The sequence below is a fragment of the Micromys minutus genome (genome assembly GCF_963924665.1).
Source record: "Micromys minutus genome assembly, chromosome: 12".
NCBI lineage: Eukaryota > Metazoa > Chordata > Mammalia > Rodentia > Muridae > Micromys > Micromys minutus.
This window is the reverse complement of record NC_137981.1, coordinates 5,847,132-5,863,504: the sequence shown is the minus strand read 5'-3', so window position 1 is coordinate 5,863,504 and position 16,373 is coordinate 5,847,132. Positions and strand designations below refer to the sequence as shown.

The 16,373-nt window shown below is 41.9% G+C and overlaps 1 protein-coding gene across 3 annotated transcripts in view; it reads right to left on the bottom strand.

The window, feature by feature from the left end:
* The window catches only part of ATXN7 (ataxin 7), a gene marked incomplete at its 3' end in the record, with an annotated part of 129,400 nt that overhangs the window by 31,447 nt on the left and 81,580 nt on the right, over positions 1–16,373 (bottom strand). The window lies entirely within an intron of this gene.

Genomic DNA, 16,373 nt, shown 5'->3' with positions numbered 1-16,373 from the left:
GGCATATAACATGTAGCAACACATTTTATTCAAAGTTCAGTTTAGAATCTCTCTCATTCATAAGATGCCCCTTCAGTGACTCAGTAGAACTGTTCTCATGTCCAGGTTAAAATGCAATGTGTTTCTAATGGGGCTCTTCACCAACCCCAACTGTCATAACATACACTCAGCCTGCCAAAGACAGCGCATAAAAGCATCAAGTGTAGCATCTGCCCTTCATTATGGTAATGTCCTCCTAAGGAATATCCAAGACAAAGACCTGCGAAGAGGGGGCAAATCAAGACTTCCAAATCCCCGCAGTTCTTTCTTACACATCAGTAAGATCTGTGTCAGTGTTTCCCCCAAAGCTGTCGTGTACACCAGTCATGCTTCAGCCCTTTAATCAACTCTGTCCCCACTTGGCTCATTACTTACCAGTATACTATGTTACGTAAATGTACCCACTGACTAGGACAATGTTTGCCTTAGCACTGTTCCAAGCAGTATTTATCAAACAATGGCTTTAGTTTAATGTAGAAGTTCATATTTATTTTAATAAAACCACGTGGCAGCCCATAGAAAACTGTCAGCATGGACTGACTACACAGGGATGCTTCTATTTAACAATGTCTTGTCACTTTTACAGGTAACAGCTTTTTCCTGTTACTGTCTTCTTTCAAAAGCACTCCCATGTACCTGACTAGCAAGTACAGCTAAATTCCAGCCATTATTACCACAGGATCACTTCAGTTCTCACTTTCTCTTTCATTCTGAGATGCTCTACAGAAGGTCTGAAGCACTGTACTGCTGAAAAGGAAGACAACTGGGAGCAGCACACCCAGAAAACTCAAATTTCAAGTTGGAAAATCCAGAGCTGACCTCTGCCACACAGTGCATCAAAGGACAATCAGCCGGAGCTGGGGACTGGGAGGCAGCTTCAGAGTGTTTAGGTGGGTTACGAAGAGCACTGGAGAACACCGAGAGAGAAAACTCTTCACACAAAGCCCTTGGCATCATTTCCACTAGAGAGATTTAAATGAAAGGGATGATTTCAATACTGGCTGCCCTAACAAATTAGTCTCCAACTGCTACCTCTGCCAAAGCATTTTCCTCTCCTCTAATGTAGAGGTGCTTTTAAAATTAAAACCTGAGTGGAAAGTGCAGAAAAGAGTCATTTACAGCACTTGGGCCACTTGAAACAACTTTTCACCAAAGGTCTATAATCAAATTATCAAGCTCCTCAAGTCAGTGCTTTATGAGGGAAATAAAGGCCTCACTAAAGACTCTGGGCCTCTTGGCATTTCCACATCTCTGGGTAGGGCTCACACTGCAGCACACCATTCACTCTGCTGCATGAAAGAGAACAGATCACAAAGGGCAGATTACAAGGGAGAATGACTCCACTGGTGGGGGAAGGGCCAAGCGTGAATGGACTGTAAATAACGTTGCTAAGAAAGGAGAAGCAATATGGCAACCTCCAGTAATCCTCCTGACAGGAATGCTTCCCAAGAAGACTGTTCTTTAACTGTTTTCAAGTTTGTGAGAAAACCTTGCAGAACATAACATCTGTGGGTACATCTTCCTTTACCTACTTAACTTGTAGCTTTCTGAAAGCATCTGTAAAGACACCTTTCATAGGCACCCAGTACCCAGTCCAGCACCCGTCACTGCAGCTGAAGTACAGCACCTGTCCCTCACTGTCACTGCCATGACGGACCTTTTCAGAAGGAAAACTGAATGAACACTCTGGTCGGCCATCTGGTTTCCTGAGGGTATTCTACGTACATGTCTGCAATCCTGGCACAGACTCCGACTTCTACTTGAGGGTGACTGTCTCCTCAGACACAGGGAAAGAGCCTTCTGGAAAGAAACTGCTGTACATCTCTGAAAAGAACCCAACTGTTGTGATGTGTAAACCACCACTGTGATCTAGATGCTGTTGACGGCATCTACTGCCAATCCACAAATAACAAGCTGGCTGGTGCTTCTATTTGCCAAGAGTCCTAAGGACTTCTTTCTCTTTCTCTGTCATCTTCTGAAAACTAGGTGCTATGCAGAGGATATTGGTAGACCAATCACTGTGTCTATAGCAAACTGACCTCTATCTTCAAGTGGATGTTCTATAATATCACTCCTTTCAAGTATTACTATTCCTTGGGTATTGTAAACGACCAAAAAATGAGAATAAATAAATAAAAGGTGAAACTTCCAAATCCATCCGTCTCTAGGGGTGTGTGTGTGTGTGTGTGTGTGTGTGTGTGTGTGTGTGTGTGTGTAGGTGGGAGGGAGAGAGGAAGAGAGAGAGAGAAAGAAAGAAAAGAAGCTTTAAGTCACACACACACTCACTCTCTCTCTCTCTCACACACACTTTTACCCACTGAGCCATCTCCAGCCCCTTATTTTTGTATTTCAGTCATACCTACATAATAAGTGGAAATTGTAATGGCAACTAAACTGATGAATTTATAGACTGACCATTCCCCAAACCCCGTGCACTGACTGCTCTTCCAGAGGTCCTGAGTTCAACTCCTAGTAAACCACATGGTGGCTCACAACCATCTTTAATGAGATCTGATGCCTCTTCAGGCATGTCTGAAGACATAACACTCATTCACGTGTACATGCATGTGCGTGTGTGCACATGTATTAAAAAATACAAAAATAAAATAAGTAAATTAGCTAGGTGATTTACACCTGCAATCCCTACATTCAAGAAGCTGAGGTCAATGACTCACCAAGAGTTCCAGGCCACTGTGGGCTACATCAGCAACTTTAGGCTACTTCACTATAAAATATAAGTTTTAGATCCACAAGTAAAGAGAACATTAAAAAAAAAAAAAAAAAAAAAAAAACTAGTAAATCTGATAATTACATGAGTTGATTTTGTTTTTATTGCTTTTTACTTTTTTGAGGAAAGGGTTTCTCTGTGTAGCCCTGGCTATCCTAAAAACTCCGTTCTGTAGATCAGGCTGGCCTCAAACTTGTTTATTGCTTTTGCAAGGTGAAACTTTTGTGCAAGTCCCACCTTCCAGGCCAAGGAGGAGGCTCAATTCCAACAGGCAAGGAACTAAGAGCAGCACCTGCTGAGCGCTGTGCTCAGTCTCTCAAAAACCACCAACTCTAATCTTATTTACTCTATTTTAGCTGCTGAGTGACTTTCCAAGGTTGCTGTTTTTATTTTGAAGTTGTTCTTCAGTGTTCTGTTTAAAATTTACTGTGAGTTTGAAGTACCGGACCAAACAGCTTTCAAATACATTCTACAGGAAACACTGTGAGCTGTCAGTCCTAAAACCTCACTCACCACAAGATTAAAAACCAAAACAAAACAGAGGGTGTTACAAGGCTCTTCCTTTTCAGAGGGGAGTACCCAATGCTTTCTCAAGTGTTGTGAAATCCTGGAGTTGTTTGCTTGGTGCAAACCTCAGCATTTTCTAAGAGTTAATAGCAAACTCAACTCCTGCCTGCATTTGAACTTTGGCCAGATCACTCAAATGACATTTCAGAATGGCTCCTGTGGACAGCTTGCAGCAGTTAATCCCTCCTGCTGAGATTAGCACTGATCCCCCCCCCCCCCAGCACTGCAGAGCTCCCTCCCCTGTAGCACACTAGAGCAGCAGAGTCCTGCCTCCAAGCCTGTGAGCAGAACAGGACAAGTGCCAAAAGGAAGAGATGCTTCCATAAACTCTTCCAGACTCAGCCCAGCTCTATGCTAGAGAGCAGAATCCTAACTTACCTTCTACAAGTTTATTCAGAACCAGGCCCTAGGCCAAACCCAGCCTGTGAAGACTACCAGGAAACACTGAGTGGAGCTCTTAGCTCTTGCAGAGGAAGGGCTGTCAGTGAGAAGCTTCTTGCTAGCTTCTCTTCAGAGCTTGGCTGTGCTTCAGTGCACCCTTGCGATGATGTGAGCCTGCCCGCCAATTCCAAATATGCTCCATGTTTGGGGCTTATGTAACATTTGCTAAACTGTAAAAACCAGCTGAATTACAAAGGTCCTGGCAGATCAAGAGAAAAGAGGGGGTGGAGTCTAATTTCATCTAATATGGTCATTGAAGGTACGCCAGCTGATATAAATTAATTCCTCTATATCAATAATTTTCAACAACCTTCCTTTCTTCCCTCATGTTGTGGTGATTCCCCCAACAATAAATAAATTAAATTAAATTAAAAATAAAATAAAAATGTTGTTGCTACTTGTAACTACAATTTAGCTACTGCTGAATTATAATGTAAATATCTGATATGAAGAATATCTGATATGTGACAGCTGTGAAAGGGTCATGACCCACAGGTCTACTCGTGTAGAGTCACAGCTCTACACAAAAGGAGACACAATTTGTCAGAATTGCAGGTGGAATTTATAAATGTAGTCTGCTGAAATGTCAATTATTCCCACTGTTGTTATCTGACTAACTTTAGAGTAGCAATGTTACTGATAAGATACTTTAAAAGGCATAGGCCTAATTATAAAACCTGTGTAATTACGGTATTTCTATAAATATTGGTAGCCTTCCCCTATACTAGCAATACTCACTAAGGATCAAGCCTATTCAGCAGACTTTTCCTTCCTTAATCAGGTAATAATAATCTGGACCTGTTTTTTGATATTTATTTTCAAAATCTTCATATACCATATGCTTTCTGTCTGGGCCTCAGTTCCTGCTGCCAACACAGAGAACTCCAATTACACTCCCCCTCCCACCCCGCCCCTTCTCGCTCCTTTTGTTTTTCAAGACAAGATTTCCCTGTATAGTCAGTCAGTCAGTCCTGTCTGTGCTGGAACTCACTTTGCAGACCAAGCTGACCTTGAACTCAGGGATTCTCCTGCCTCTGTTGTGCTGTGATTAAGTGTTGAATACAAGTGCCTTCTTTGGCTCCTTTTAAGCAGGTGGTGCTGGCTCAGCTGTCCTTATCTAAGCTCAGTGGCAATCTCCATACAACTAACTACTCCTACGGATGAGCCCCACTGTTAAACAGTGGATCGAAGATTTTCAGTCATTCATCAGAATGAGCACTTTTCAAATGGAAAATAGAGGGGGAAAGATAAGATAATTCCTGTATGACCGGGTGAGTCTGCAAGTGTGTGAGAAACAATGTGTGTGGGTAACAAGAGAGCAAAAGTGAGAGAAAGAGGGAAAGGGGAAGATGGAGGTGGGGGGACAGGGAGAGAAAGAGGGAGGGAGGAAGGGAGGAAAAGGGGGAGACAGGGAGGAGGGGAGGGAGAGGAAGATAGAGCGAGACAGAGCACACACTGTTTAACAAAAGTCATAAATTACTCTGCTGCAAATAATTTTACCAGAAGGCAAGAGAAAATGTGAGACACAAGTTTCAAATTAACTCCGAAAAAGAGAATTGCCACACTCTTTACGTGTGTGTGTGTGTGTGTGTGTGTGTGTGTGTGTGTGTGTGTGTGTGTGTATGCTCAGGAGTAGAACAGTGAGGTCATATGGTAGTTCTTTTTCTTTTCTTTGATTTCTTTCTTTCTTTCTTTCTTTCTTTCTTTTTTTTTTTTTTTTTTGAGAAATCTCCAAACTGATTTTCACAATGGCTATCTGCACACTCACCAACAGTATATGAGGATTCCTTTCTCTCAAACACTCTTCGACATTTGTTGAGATTTACTGATGATAGCCACTCTGACTGAGGAGAGGTAATGGTATCTCAAAGTAGTTTTAATTTGCATCTCACTAATATCTAGAAAAAAAACTAACAATTTAAAAATAAGCCACAGTTCACTTCTGGTTTTAGAGAGAGAGGGAGAAAGAAAGAGTGAGCGCGCACACACCTTTCTTTTGTATATGGTGACAGTGCTAATAAGAAAAAAAAAATCCTGAAAACAGGCAATCTATGACTGCTCTGGGGCTGAGGGCATTGTGCATGGCTAGGGAAGGTCTCTGTAGCCTGGTTACCTCCTACTTTATTTTGAGACAGTCTTGCTAATGAGGCTAGTCCTGAAACCTGTGGCCTTCTACTTCAACCTTTAGAGCAGCTAGGATACAGACATGTTCATGCCTACGAGAAATAATTTGAACTTGTTCTTTGAACTACGTTAGAGAAAGCAGGTGGGATTAGTAAAGACTGAGGAAAACGTAATTTTATACACTGACAAGCTATACATAAACACAGAAACTAAGGATAAAGTTCAGACTAAAGCTTAAACACTACTTCTCAGTGCTGTAGAAGACCCTGCCTCAGCCGACCCCAGCTTTGCTCTCCCTGGAAAGCATTACTACTGCTTACATCATTTACCAACAGTGCTCACAATGCTTTTGGGATACTTTTTGTTTTTGATTGTGGCATACTTTTTCTTATAAAAATAAGTAAGGCACCTTATTAAAAAGATGAAACCATCATTTTAATGAAAATAAGTAACATCCCTACAGACCAAAAGTTCTACAGCTGACACAGAGACCTGTCACCATTTTACCGTCCGCTCCGTGTCATGGAGCTGCCCCTCTCCTGGGAACCAGCGTAAGCAGCAGCCAGAGGGTCATCAAGGTTGGGATGAGGGCAAGAGAGACCAGTCTGAACAGCTCAATTCCAGGGAAAGAATCTGCATTCACCTGGCATCACGCCTCCTCCTCCTCCGACAGGTAATAATGCATGGGAAGCAATCCACCAGAGGGCATTCAGTAAGTCTTTTCTATCACTGACTACAACCAAGATAAGACAGCTTTTGAAGAAAGGAAAGAGTAAGAGTAACTTGCAAGTCTGCACTACAGAAATTAGTCTGTCCTTCACAGACCTTGGGATTTCCTAAACAGCCAAGTGTCATCCTGTGTTCTGCAGGACAACAAACAAGCGGTTAGCAGTTAGAAAAACTACGCTCCCTCACTGGCAGCAGGCAGCTCATCTGACACGAACACAGGCCTCCACTAACTCCACTGTCTCAGCAGGCCAGGCGGGTTATAATTGGCCTTAATTGGCACTTAAAGCAGCTTTAACATTCCTTAACTGCTGCCAAGGAACACTTGAAAGGGGAAGAAAGTATTTTCAAACTTGGAAATACCAAGCAATTCATTCAGCTGAGGGCCTCAAAGACTGCTATCTCAGAATCAGGTTAGCTTCACCAAGAAACAGGGCTATGCTGTTATGCAATGCTCATTAGGAGAGGTGGGAAATGAAGTTTATGGGAGACAATTCACCTTAGGGGCTAATCCTACACAGTAGCTTTGCTCTGGCTTACCTCTTCTGATCTTTCAAGAGATGGCTTTTCAAGACCAAATCACACATTACCCTCATGGTCTGATTTACAAAGGTGTGTGAACCACTGTCTGATCCCTGAGCTCTGTTATCAACTCATAAACAAACATGAACACTATTAAGAGATAATCAATTACACCAAATAAAAAGAGGATACTGAGACCAGAAAAATGGTGACGTATTTTCTTGGCCTTGCAATTAATCCAGCTGAACTCTCACTCCGGTCTTAAGAGGTTGGCTACACATTCTGCAGCTAAGAATCTTGGACAGAACAAACCCACTTTCCTACCCAAGGTAGAGGGCATACAGAATGTACAGAAATTCCCTACAATGCTAAAATTTACTTTGAATTGTTTGAGCATTTTAAAGTCTCTCATTTTGAAATATTTCCTTGCCTTATAGGATTAAATACTACCTAGCCTTAGAATGTATTCTGATGTACTTGTAGTAACAAAGCATATGAGTTGAGAAATTGTCTTCAAATGCAAAATATAATTACACTTGTATATGTGACTCTGTGTGTGTGTGTGTGTGTGTGTGTGTGTGTATGTGTGTGTAAGAAACCATGTGAGAAGCATTAGAAAAAGTAAATAGAAGTTCATAAAGTCAATCCATCGCCTCCCCCTATGGTAGGGTTAACATCTGTATGGCTAGTAGCAACAGACACAATGGACCTCCATCCTTCTGTAAATGCATCTAGGAGCAGCTGGCATCAATGCAGTGACTACTAATTGTGACCCAGAAACCTTTCCTTAGACTCTCACACAACACACCATCACTACTCAGACATATGCCTTAGAGTAGCTTTGTTCAAAGGGTCAAAGGCAAAAAGCCCATCACAAGCCTGTGGAAGCCCCTCCTTAAGAGTAGCAGGTACTGTATAAAACAAGAGGACGAGCACCAGACACTGCTAAATAGAAAGCAGAAATGGACATTAAGTGAGCACTTTGTAACCCTGTTGCTAAGGTGCCTATTAACAAGACTCCTAGTTCTCAATGAGAAAACAAATACATGAATACTTAGAGATTAGGGTAAACTATTACATAGCTAGAGAAGTCAGGAAAGCAGAAAAAACTCATTTATAAATAGCATGTCTGGGGTTGATTGCATTTTGCTTATTCACATAAAAATGTAACACACACACACACACACACACACACACCCTTGAACTCATTATGCATCCTTCCCAGACCTCCAATGTGGAATAATCCTGCTGCTGCCGCCTCCTGGGTGCTGGGATTATAGGTGTTCATCATTTCTCCTGGCACTCAGCAAAACACCTTTTATAAAAGTTGCCCAACAGTTTCAAGTATAAAAACAAAATTCATGGGCTGGCAAGATCACTGGCCAGCGCCTGCCAAGTCAACAGCCTAAGATGGATCTGTGGGACACACATGGCAGAAAAAGAGTCACTCCTGCAAGCTGCTCCTAGACCTCCACACACACTGTGGCACACACATACCAAACAAACACATAAAGTAAAGATTAAAATGTGGTAATTTCAAAACCTCTCGATGGGAGAACATAGAAGGCCTGATGTGTGTGGGATCGCGGCTGCATTAAGCAGCTACTTCACTGTGCTACTGCTCCTTTCTCCCGTTGGAAAATATCCCAATACAGACTTTTCTCCACAATGTCCCCTGTAAAATCTTAAAAAGCAGCCTATCTTGTAATAACTAGTAATTTTTGTATGTAGCAGGCAAGTCAAAACTGTCACTGAGTTGACTACAGACACATACACATGTATACTTTTAAAATTATTAGTTTATTATGTTATCTTTATAACAGTGGTTTTTACAAACAGGTTTCTAACTACTTTGACTTCATTATGTTGCAACTAATAAACAAAAATTACAAATACCTAGATGTATTTTGATACAAATGCATTGTGAATAATGTACAAGTCAAAAATTTAGTGACTCAAATCAGAACTGTCAAAGTAACTAATTAAATCACTAGAGCCAAATCCTACTGAGTAGCCTAGATCAGCCACCAGGTAGAGAAACAAAGTGTTGATGTACTTACTGGCTGGTTTTGTACTTGACACAAGCTGGCCTTATCACAGAGAAAGGGGCCTCAGTTGAGGAAATGCCTCCATGAGATCCAGCTGTAAGGCATTTTCTCAACTAGTGATCAAGGGGAGAGGGTCCACCCATTGTGGGTGGTGCCATCCCTGGGCTGGTAGACCTTGGTTCTTTCTATAAGAAAGCAGGCTGAGCAAGCCAGGGGAAGCAAGCCAGTAAGTAACATCCCTCCATGGCCTCTGCATCAGCTCTTGCTTCTGACCTGCTTGAGTTCAGTCCTGACTTCCTTTGGTGATGTGGAAGTGTAAGCTGAATAAACCCTTTCCTCCCCAACTTGCTTCTTGGTCATGATGTTTTGTGCAGGAATAGAAACCCTGACTAAGACAGTTGAAATACTGACAATTGGCACAGAATAATGAATGGTTCTTTGCAAATACTACACATAGAAACCGAACACTGAAAAGCCCAATGCTCACTTGACAGAGAACTGGTTAAATTACAATGCAGTGATAAGATAAAACAGTTTAAAAAATACAGCAGAGCAATGTTATTAATGGACATTTTTAAAGAGGTAAATGTAGAAGAAATCTAAATGTTCATACAGGCAAATATTCTTTTGATTGGGGCCTAATAATGATGTAAGAGCTTATCCATCAAGCTGAACTTCTGAAAAGATGGGAGAACTTGGTTCATTAAAAATGCAGTTATGTTACTGGTTAATTCGTTTCTAGTATGTGCATTACTACCCCAATAAGAATAATGACAATGATAATAATAATATTATTAATAATAATAAATTCAATCATATTCTCCCCTCCCCCCTTAGTGGATCTGGAAACTGAATCCAAGTATTTCTTTTTCTTAAAGACAGGGTCTCACTGTATATCCCTGGCTAGCCTGAAACCCTCTCTGGAGACCAGGCTGGCCTCAAACTCGGATTGAATGGCCTCTGCCTCCAGAGTGCTGGGGTGAACAATGACCGCCACCACATTCAGCGGTATCAAATCTTAGGAAGGCTGAACGCCCCTTAAATAAAATCTTGCTACTGGTGAGAATATGAGAAGCCCCAGGAAAACATATACATGTTTCTGACTAGTATTCGATCACTAAGTATGCGTATGAATAAAACAACAAAAACAGTAACAGCAAAAGAGCAGAAAAGAATAAATCATCTTCCCAAATTTACCATCATTTTTTTCCTACCTCTACCATCTTTTTAAAAATCCCTAAAGGCTGAATAAAATATCAAGGCTGCTCACTCAGGTCAGTACAGTCGCTAAAATATGAGTGCCTGTACACAAACTGAAAGTGTAAGCTAACGTCAATCATCCAGATCATTAAACCAAAGCACCGTGAGTCATTCCCCTTGCTTTCCTCCCCCACAGGCCCCTACCTTGTCCACCAGCAGTCCTTTCTGGCTTCTACTTCCAAAGCAGATTTCCATTTCAAACACACCTCTGTGCCCCAGCTACCACAATCCTTACACATGTCACCAACCTCTTGAACTTAGCCAGTAAAAAACAACACACTGATTTCCCTACCTCCCTGCGTGACTCAAGTCCCACCAAGCAGCCAAAACGATTGAGCTTGACACTTTTCAACAGTCCTCCAGTGACAACGTATGCACTGTTCAACCTGATTGCTCCCACATCTTGTAGCATCTGAGGCATCACTTTTCCGATTTCACTGCAGACTCCCTTTCTCCTTGGTGCGCCGCTCTGCCTCCTGAGACTTTCCGCCAGCCGACTCCCATCCTGGACTTAGGTACTTGCTGGTCCTGCTGCATGAAGCACTGCTCCTCCAGACCGCGAATGACTGGCTTTTTCACTGCTGAGTTGAAATACCAACGCCTCACAGAAGCTGTCTTCAAACGCTCATTTTGCTGTTGTCATTTTTGTCTCTCCATTCTCCCCAAACAGAGTACAGACTGGCTTGATATCACTTACCATTCTGCTAACAGGACACAGAAATTCCTGACGTTTAATAGGCACAGGATATTTGTTAAAACATGAATGATGTCACTGACAATTTAATGTCTTTAAAGCAAATCCCAGTGATACAGATATTAAAAGCAGGTATCGATAAGAGGGAAAAATCAATACATTGTATGACTAGAAATTAAAATGTCCCTTTCAAATACCATAAAGAACATCAGTGCGAAGTTCTCTGCTTATCGCATGACTAAAGAAGAAAGGTGAAATGTTATCAGGAATGAGGACACCCTCTGACCGACACAAAATGACTGTGTCTAAGTCACAATCCGCACTATTTGGCTTGTGGGGGAAAAAAATGGAAATTTATTTTACATGTTATTAAGTTGCAAAGAGTGTAGGTCAAACCATCCTCCTATACTGACTTCCAAAGACGGCAAGTACAACATGGAGAAATGTTATCCTGACACCACTCCTGCTAAGTTGTGCCTGCTCTGGAGAGCTCCTTGTTCCCGACTGCTGGGCAAAGACCTGGCACGTGTTTTTTCTGCTCTGAAGTTGTATCAGTTTATTTATCAACAGCAGTAAGATTCTCTGAAGAGCTACAAGATCTCTTCTACACAAAAGGGAACTCAGCTTTGGCTGCAGTTAAGTACACAGGCAGAAGAGAAATCCAGAGGCTTTGCTGACTCTAGCCTCTACTGCTGACTCTGGCATCTACCTCCCCATCAACTGCATCTTTCAATTACTAAAATCTCTCTGATGTAACCTTTTTGCAATGCTGATCCAGCTACTCTAAGAAAACTTAAAAGAAACAAAGACCTGAGAGAAACATCTGTCACTAACCGTCCAGAACATCAGGGCACTGTTTTCTTCTCAGGCTTTCCTTCTAACCCTAACCATCCAGATTCCACGTAAGGGGAAGAGCTGGCTCGGTGCATTTTATCTGTGCAAAATGAAATACAATTTTGGACTTTCATCTGCAAACTGAGAATAAAACAGAAACTGAAACAATTTGTATAAAAATGCTTTGGAAATCATCAAGTACTATTAAAAATAATGAGTAATCTGTGGATATTAGATAAATCAAGGTCAATCTTAAGAAAATACTAGTTATCAAAAATTTTTAAAGTAGAAAAAGACTCAGATTATAACTATTCACTGGCCAAAAAAAAAAATTTCTCAGAGTTAAAAACATTTTTCTTTATTCAAAATGTCACCAAAATATTGAAATAGAATTCACATCAGAGCACCTAAGTCAATCAGATTGGAGGGCAGCATTTCTCTATTAAACAGCGAGCCCTCTGTGAAGCCAAACAACTCATTACCACAACAATATTACAGCTCAGAAGTACCTGCCCAATTTCAACAACAATAAAAACAAGGAGATTACAGCTAGATGTAGTTCAGCAGATCTGAGTAAAAATCATTTTACTGTTATATTAGCATTCCTTAATGTCAAGTAACTAGCACAAGAAAGCCAGGAGTGATTTCTCCTGAGTTAAGTAGCCACCATCTGATGAAAATGACATATTGTTGAATGTAATTCATGCTGGCATCCACAAAATATAAAGCACCCAATTCATTAAGCAGAAGATCCAAAACGTCAGATCACCACTGCAGGCCTGCAGCCGGAGACAGCCAGCCCATGACCGACATCGGTAAACAGAGATCTGACATGGGCCTGACCCACGGACTTGTGTCACTCACGATGACTAGTACGAGCAACTGGTGGACAACAAAGACACTGGTATGGAATCCCCTCTATCTGCAGAGCAACAGAAGAGTCTAGAATTCTGCCTCCATAGTCTGTTGTTTCCAAGGGGTAAACTGAAGCATCAGAGGAAATAAAATTCAACAGCTTAAGCTGGTGTTTCCCAAAACTTGAAATACTTCACTCTGACTATTCTTAACACTGAACAGTAAGGGAAACAAGGGACATCTCAAAGCTCCTTTACTTTGTGGTAAAACCAGCTAACACTTGCTATCACCACCTCACTCCCAATCTAGGCTTCTTTTAAACAAAAGGGCAGGCCTCAGGCTCAGAGACAAAATTGGTACGACCACCCCCAAAGAATTAAATGTCCTTTACTTTATATTGCTATCTCCTGTATGGTAAACATTAGCCTACACTGTTTCCCTTAGAGTTTTCTTTGTAAATGTTTTATACCAATAAAACTGGTTTAAGGAATATCAGTGAGTGAAATTAAGTCAGTAAGTCAGTCAAATGTAGTTGGATAGAACCTGATTAAATATTGGAAATGAATGGCTTAGTAACAAGTCATTACCATACCTGACCCAAAAGGCTAACGAGTAGAACAGCCTAGCCAATCTAAAGAAAAATGCTTCAAGGGCTGACACTGGATCAGGGTTTCAATTAATTATAGAGACTCTAAATACGGTACCTGTCCAGGCTGAATTAATATAGCTCATCTATTTCTGTTACACAAGATCACCCTTTTGTCTGTGGTGGTGGTGGTGGTGTATCTTATCTAGGCCCTCTTCCTAAACAAAAATGTCAATCTGCAGGACACAGAGTAGAGGGCCTATCTAGAGACTCCACATCAGTCTCTAGGAGGGAGGCACACAACCCCACGAGCAGGCTGTAAGTCATCCCTAACCACTCTGCTTCCGTCTGTGCAGATCCAGAGAAAAGATATAGTAAGAAACACACTTTGTAAAAGAGTCCCACTTCAAAGGAATAACACTTGGGCCTCAGAGAAAGCTACCTTTACTCCTCTTTAAGACTTACATTTTCAGCAGCGATCAATATGGCATTACCAGAACAGGATACAAAGATGTTAAGATAGATTTTTAAAAGCAGAGCCCCTTTCCCCTCATGGCAGCTGGAGCGAACACTGAGTAGGTGTGCACTGGCCTGTGAGCATCTGTAACAGCCTCAGAGTGGACAGTGTTTGTGCATTAGCATCGAGCAATGGCCAACCAGCCAAGGGAGCTTTGCACTGCCAGTGCCTGGGTGGATCTCTGGGTGGACTCTGACAGGGATCCGAAGGTGGTGACTGTGAAGTGAGAATTGGGAAGCTCTATCAGAGACCTCCCTGCAGGAGAGGTTTTGTTAATCCACTGACAAAAACACTTAAAATCTGATGTTAACCATAAGAAACGTCCTGTACTTAAAAACACTTAGTAACAAAATATACATGAGGAATGCCGGAGTACTTCAAAATATTACTTCAAGAAAACATACCCTACTATGCTGTTACAAAACAGAAAACAAGTTATAAGAATACAATTAGATATGAAGCCTGGGAACATCACAGGAACACTTCAGCCATCACCACCGCAAGCCATGTGAAAACTCTTGCTTGTGGCTATTTCCTCTAAAGGTTAGCAAAAATTACACGGTCCCTTCTCTAGGCAACAGTGCTGTTACCTGTTCACCTATTTCCTCAAAACATATACCACCAATTGTCAGTAAGTTACAAGCAGCCTCTGTAGTGTCCTTTCTTGTCCTCACTTTGGTGCTTTTAAATGAACCGGTAGGATTTTATAGCAACTGCCCATTTGTTCCTATAAGTCACACAGGTCAGTATCAGCAGCACATGGATTCACAGAAAATTAGTAACACATTTTTATCAAAGATATACTCACTCCAATGGCAAGTATGACTTTTTCTAAGACAAGCCATGACAATACAACGCTGAAATCTACAGGAATCCAAACCACCCACACAGTCAAGGAGCCTCAAGTGCGAGAAGAGCCTGGATCACAGACCACTTATGCTAAAGCTGTTTCCCTACAGTCAGGACAAGATGGGACTGTTTTAATGATTTCCTTGACCACACGAAGATGTCAGAGCAATATGCGTTCGGCAGAAACTACAGTCAGGGGTTTGAATCCCGCACACTGTCCAGGGTAGATCCTGATGTGGACCGGCAGTGCGGCAGCCCAGCACACCCAGCCAGACAGCCTCTTAGAAGAGCTGTTCTCGGTGTTGATAAACTAGGTTTGCTAAGTTAGAAGGATTTAAGTGCATTTTCAACTCAACAGTTTATCAGTATGTGATCCCACCATAAGTTAGAGAGCCTCTGTACTACAATGAACACATAACAATGGATACTTGACAAGATTCTGATTCCGAAATCATTTTCTATCATTACTAACTATGGAAAAGAAATGCAGAAACTGTCCTCCTGGGATTTCATCAAAAAAGGAAGAGGAGAAGGGAGGAAGGAAGATTGGTTTCCAAAAATAGTTTTCCTTTCATAATTCCTGTACACATGAGAAAAGTGACAGGGCAGGAGCAGAGGTGGCTCTCCTCTGCCCTGGGCAAAGCTCCCATCCGGACAAGCAGCATGGCGGCCTCCTCCATTTCACCTCGCCTCAGGCTGATGTCTCCGTTTCCAATCCCCGTCCCAAGTCCTAATTCTACCGACACTCTCTTCTGCTGCGGAATCAGAGGCCTTTAGGACGCTCATCCTCTACAAGGACCCCTCCTGTAATCTGCAGTATTTCCCTCACCACTAGAGGGACCTTAGCCCTGTACGCCCATCTTGATTGTCAGTGCACTGTGTGGAGACTGACCAGAGAAAGGAGATACTAGATTTGAAAGAATCTTCTCCATTTCTACTGACAGCGTAAAATCAAGACCCAGGAAGATTAAGTCTTTAAGTGGTTTTAATATTAAGATAGTGGTTTTAAAATACGTATACATTTGTTTGGTGTTCTTTCTAAGGGTTCCCCACACTGATCCTGCATTCCTAGACTACGAAAGAGAAAATCAAGGTTGTGATGGGAGGTCAAGCAGTTCAAGAAGATGACCAAGAGGGACTTTTGAACCTGTGAGGTCCTGCAAGAAGCAGCACACTTTCACAAGTTTCCCTGTGTGAACTTCTAACCCAGTCTGGGTGCCAGTTCCCAGAAGCATCACTATGTCATATTCTGGTTGTGAGCATCTGCAACAAGTCTCAGTGTGAAGGCCCGTGAGTTACTCCCAGCCTGCTTTTGTGCAGGGCTCACCCACAAACGGTGCATAAGCTCTGGCCAATGAGAGCTGTCTAGCACAGTGCAGACAGCCTGGATGCTCTTGGCTGAGCTTAGTCATGTCACTCTGAAATTAGACTGGGCCCACCAAGCACAGTTGTCTGGTATATAAGCTGTGCAGCTGCATGTGTATTCTCATCAAAGCACTTCCAATTTCAGGGAGTGAAAGGTCACTAAAAATTACCTTCTGGACATTCCAAAATAGGCTTTAGAACAGAAAAACTAAACCTAT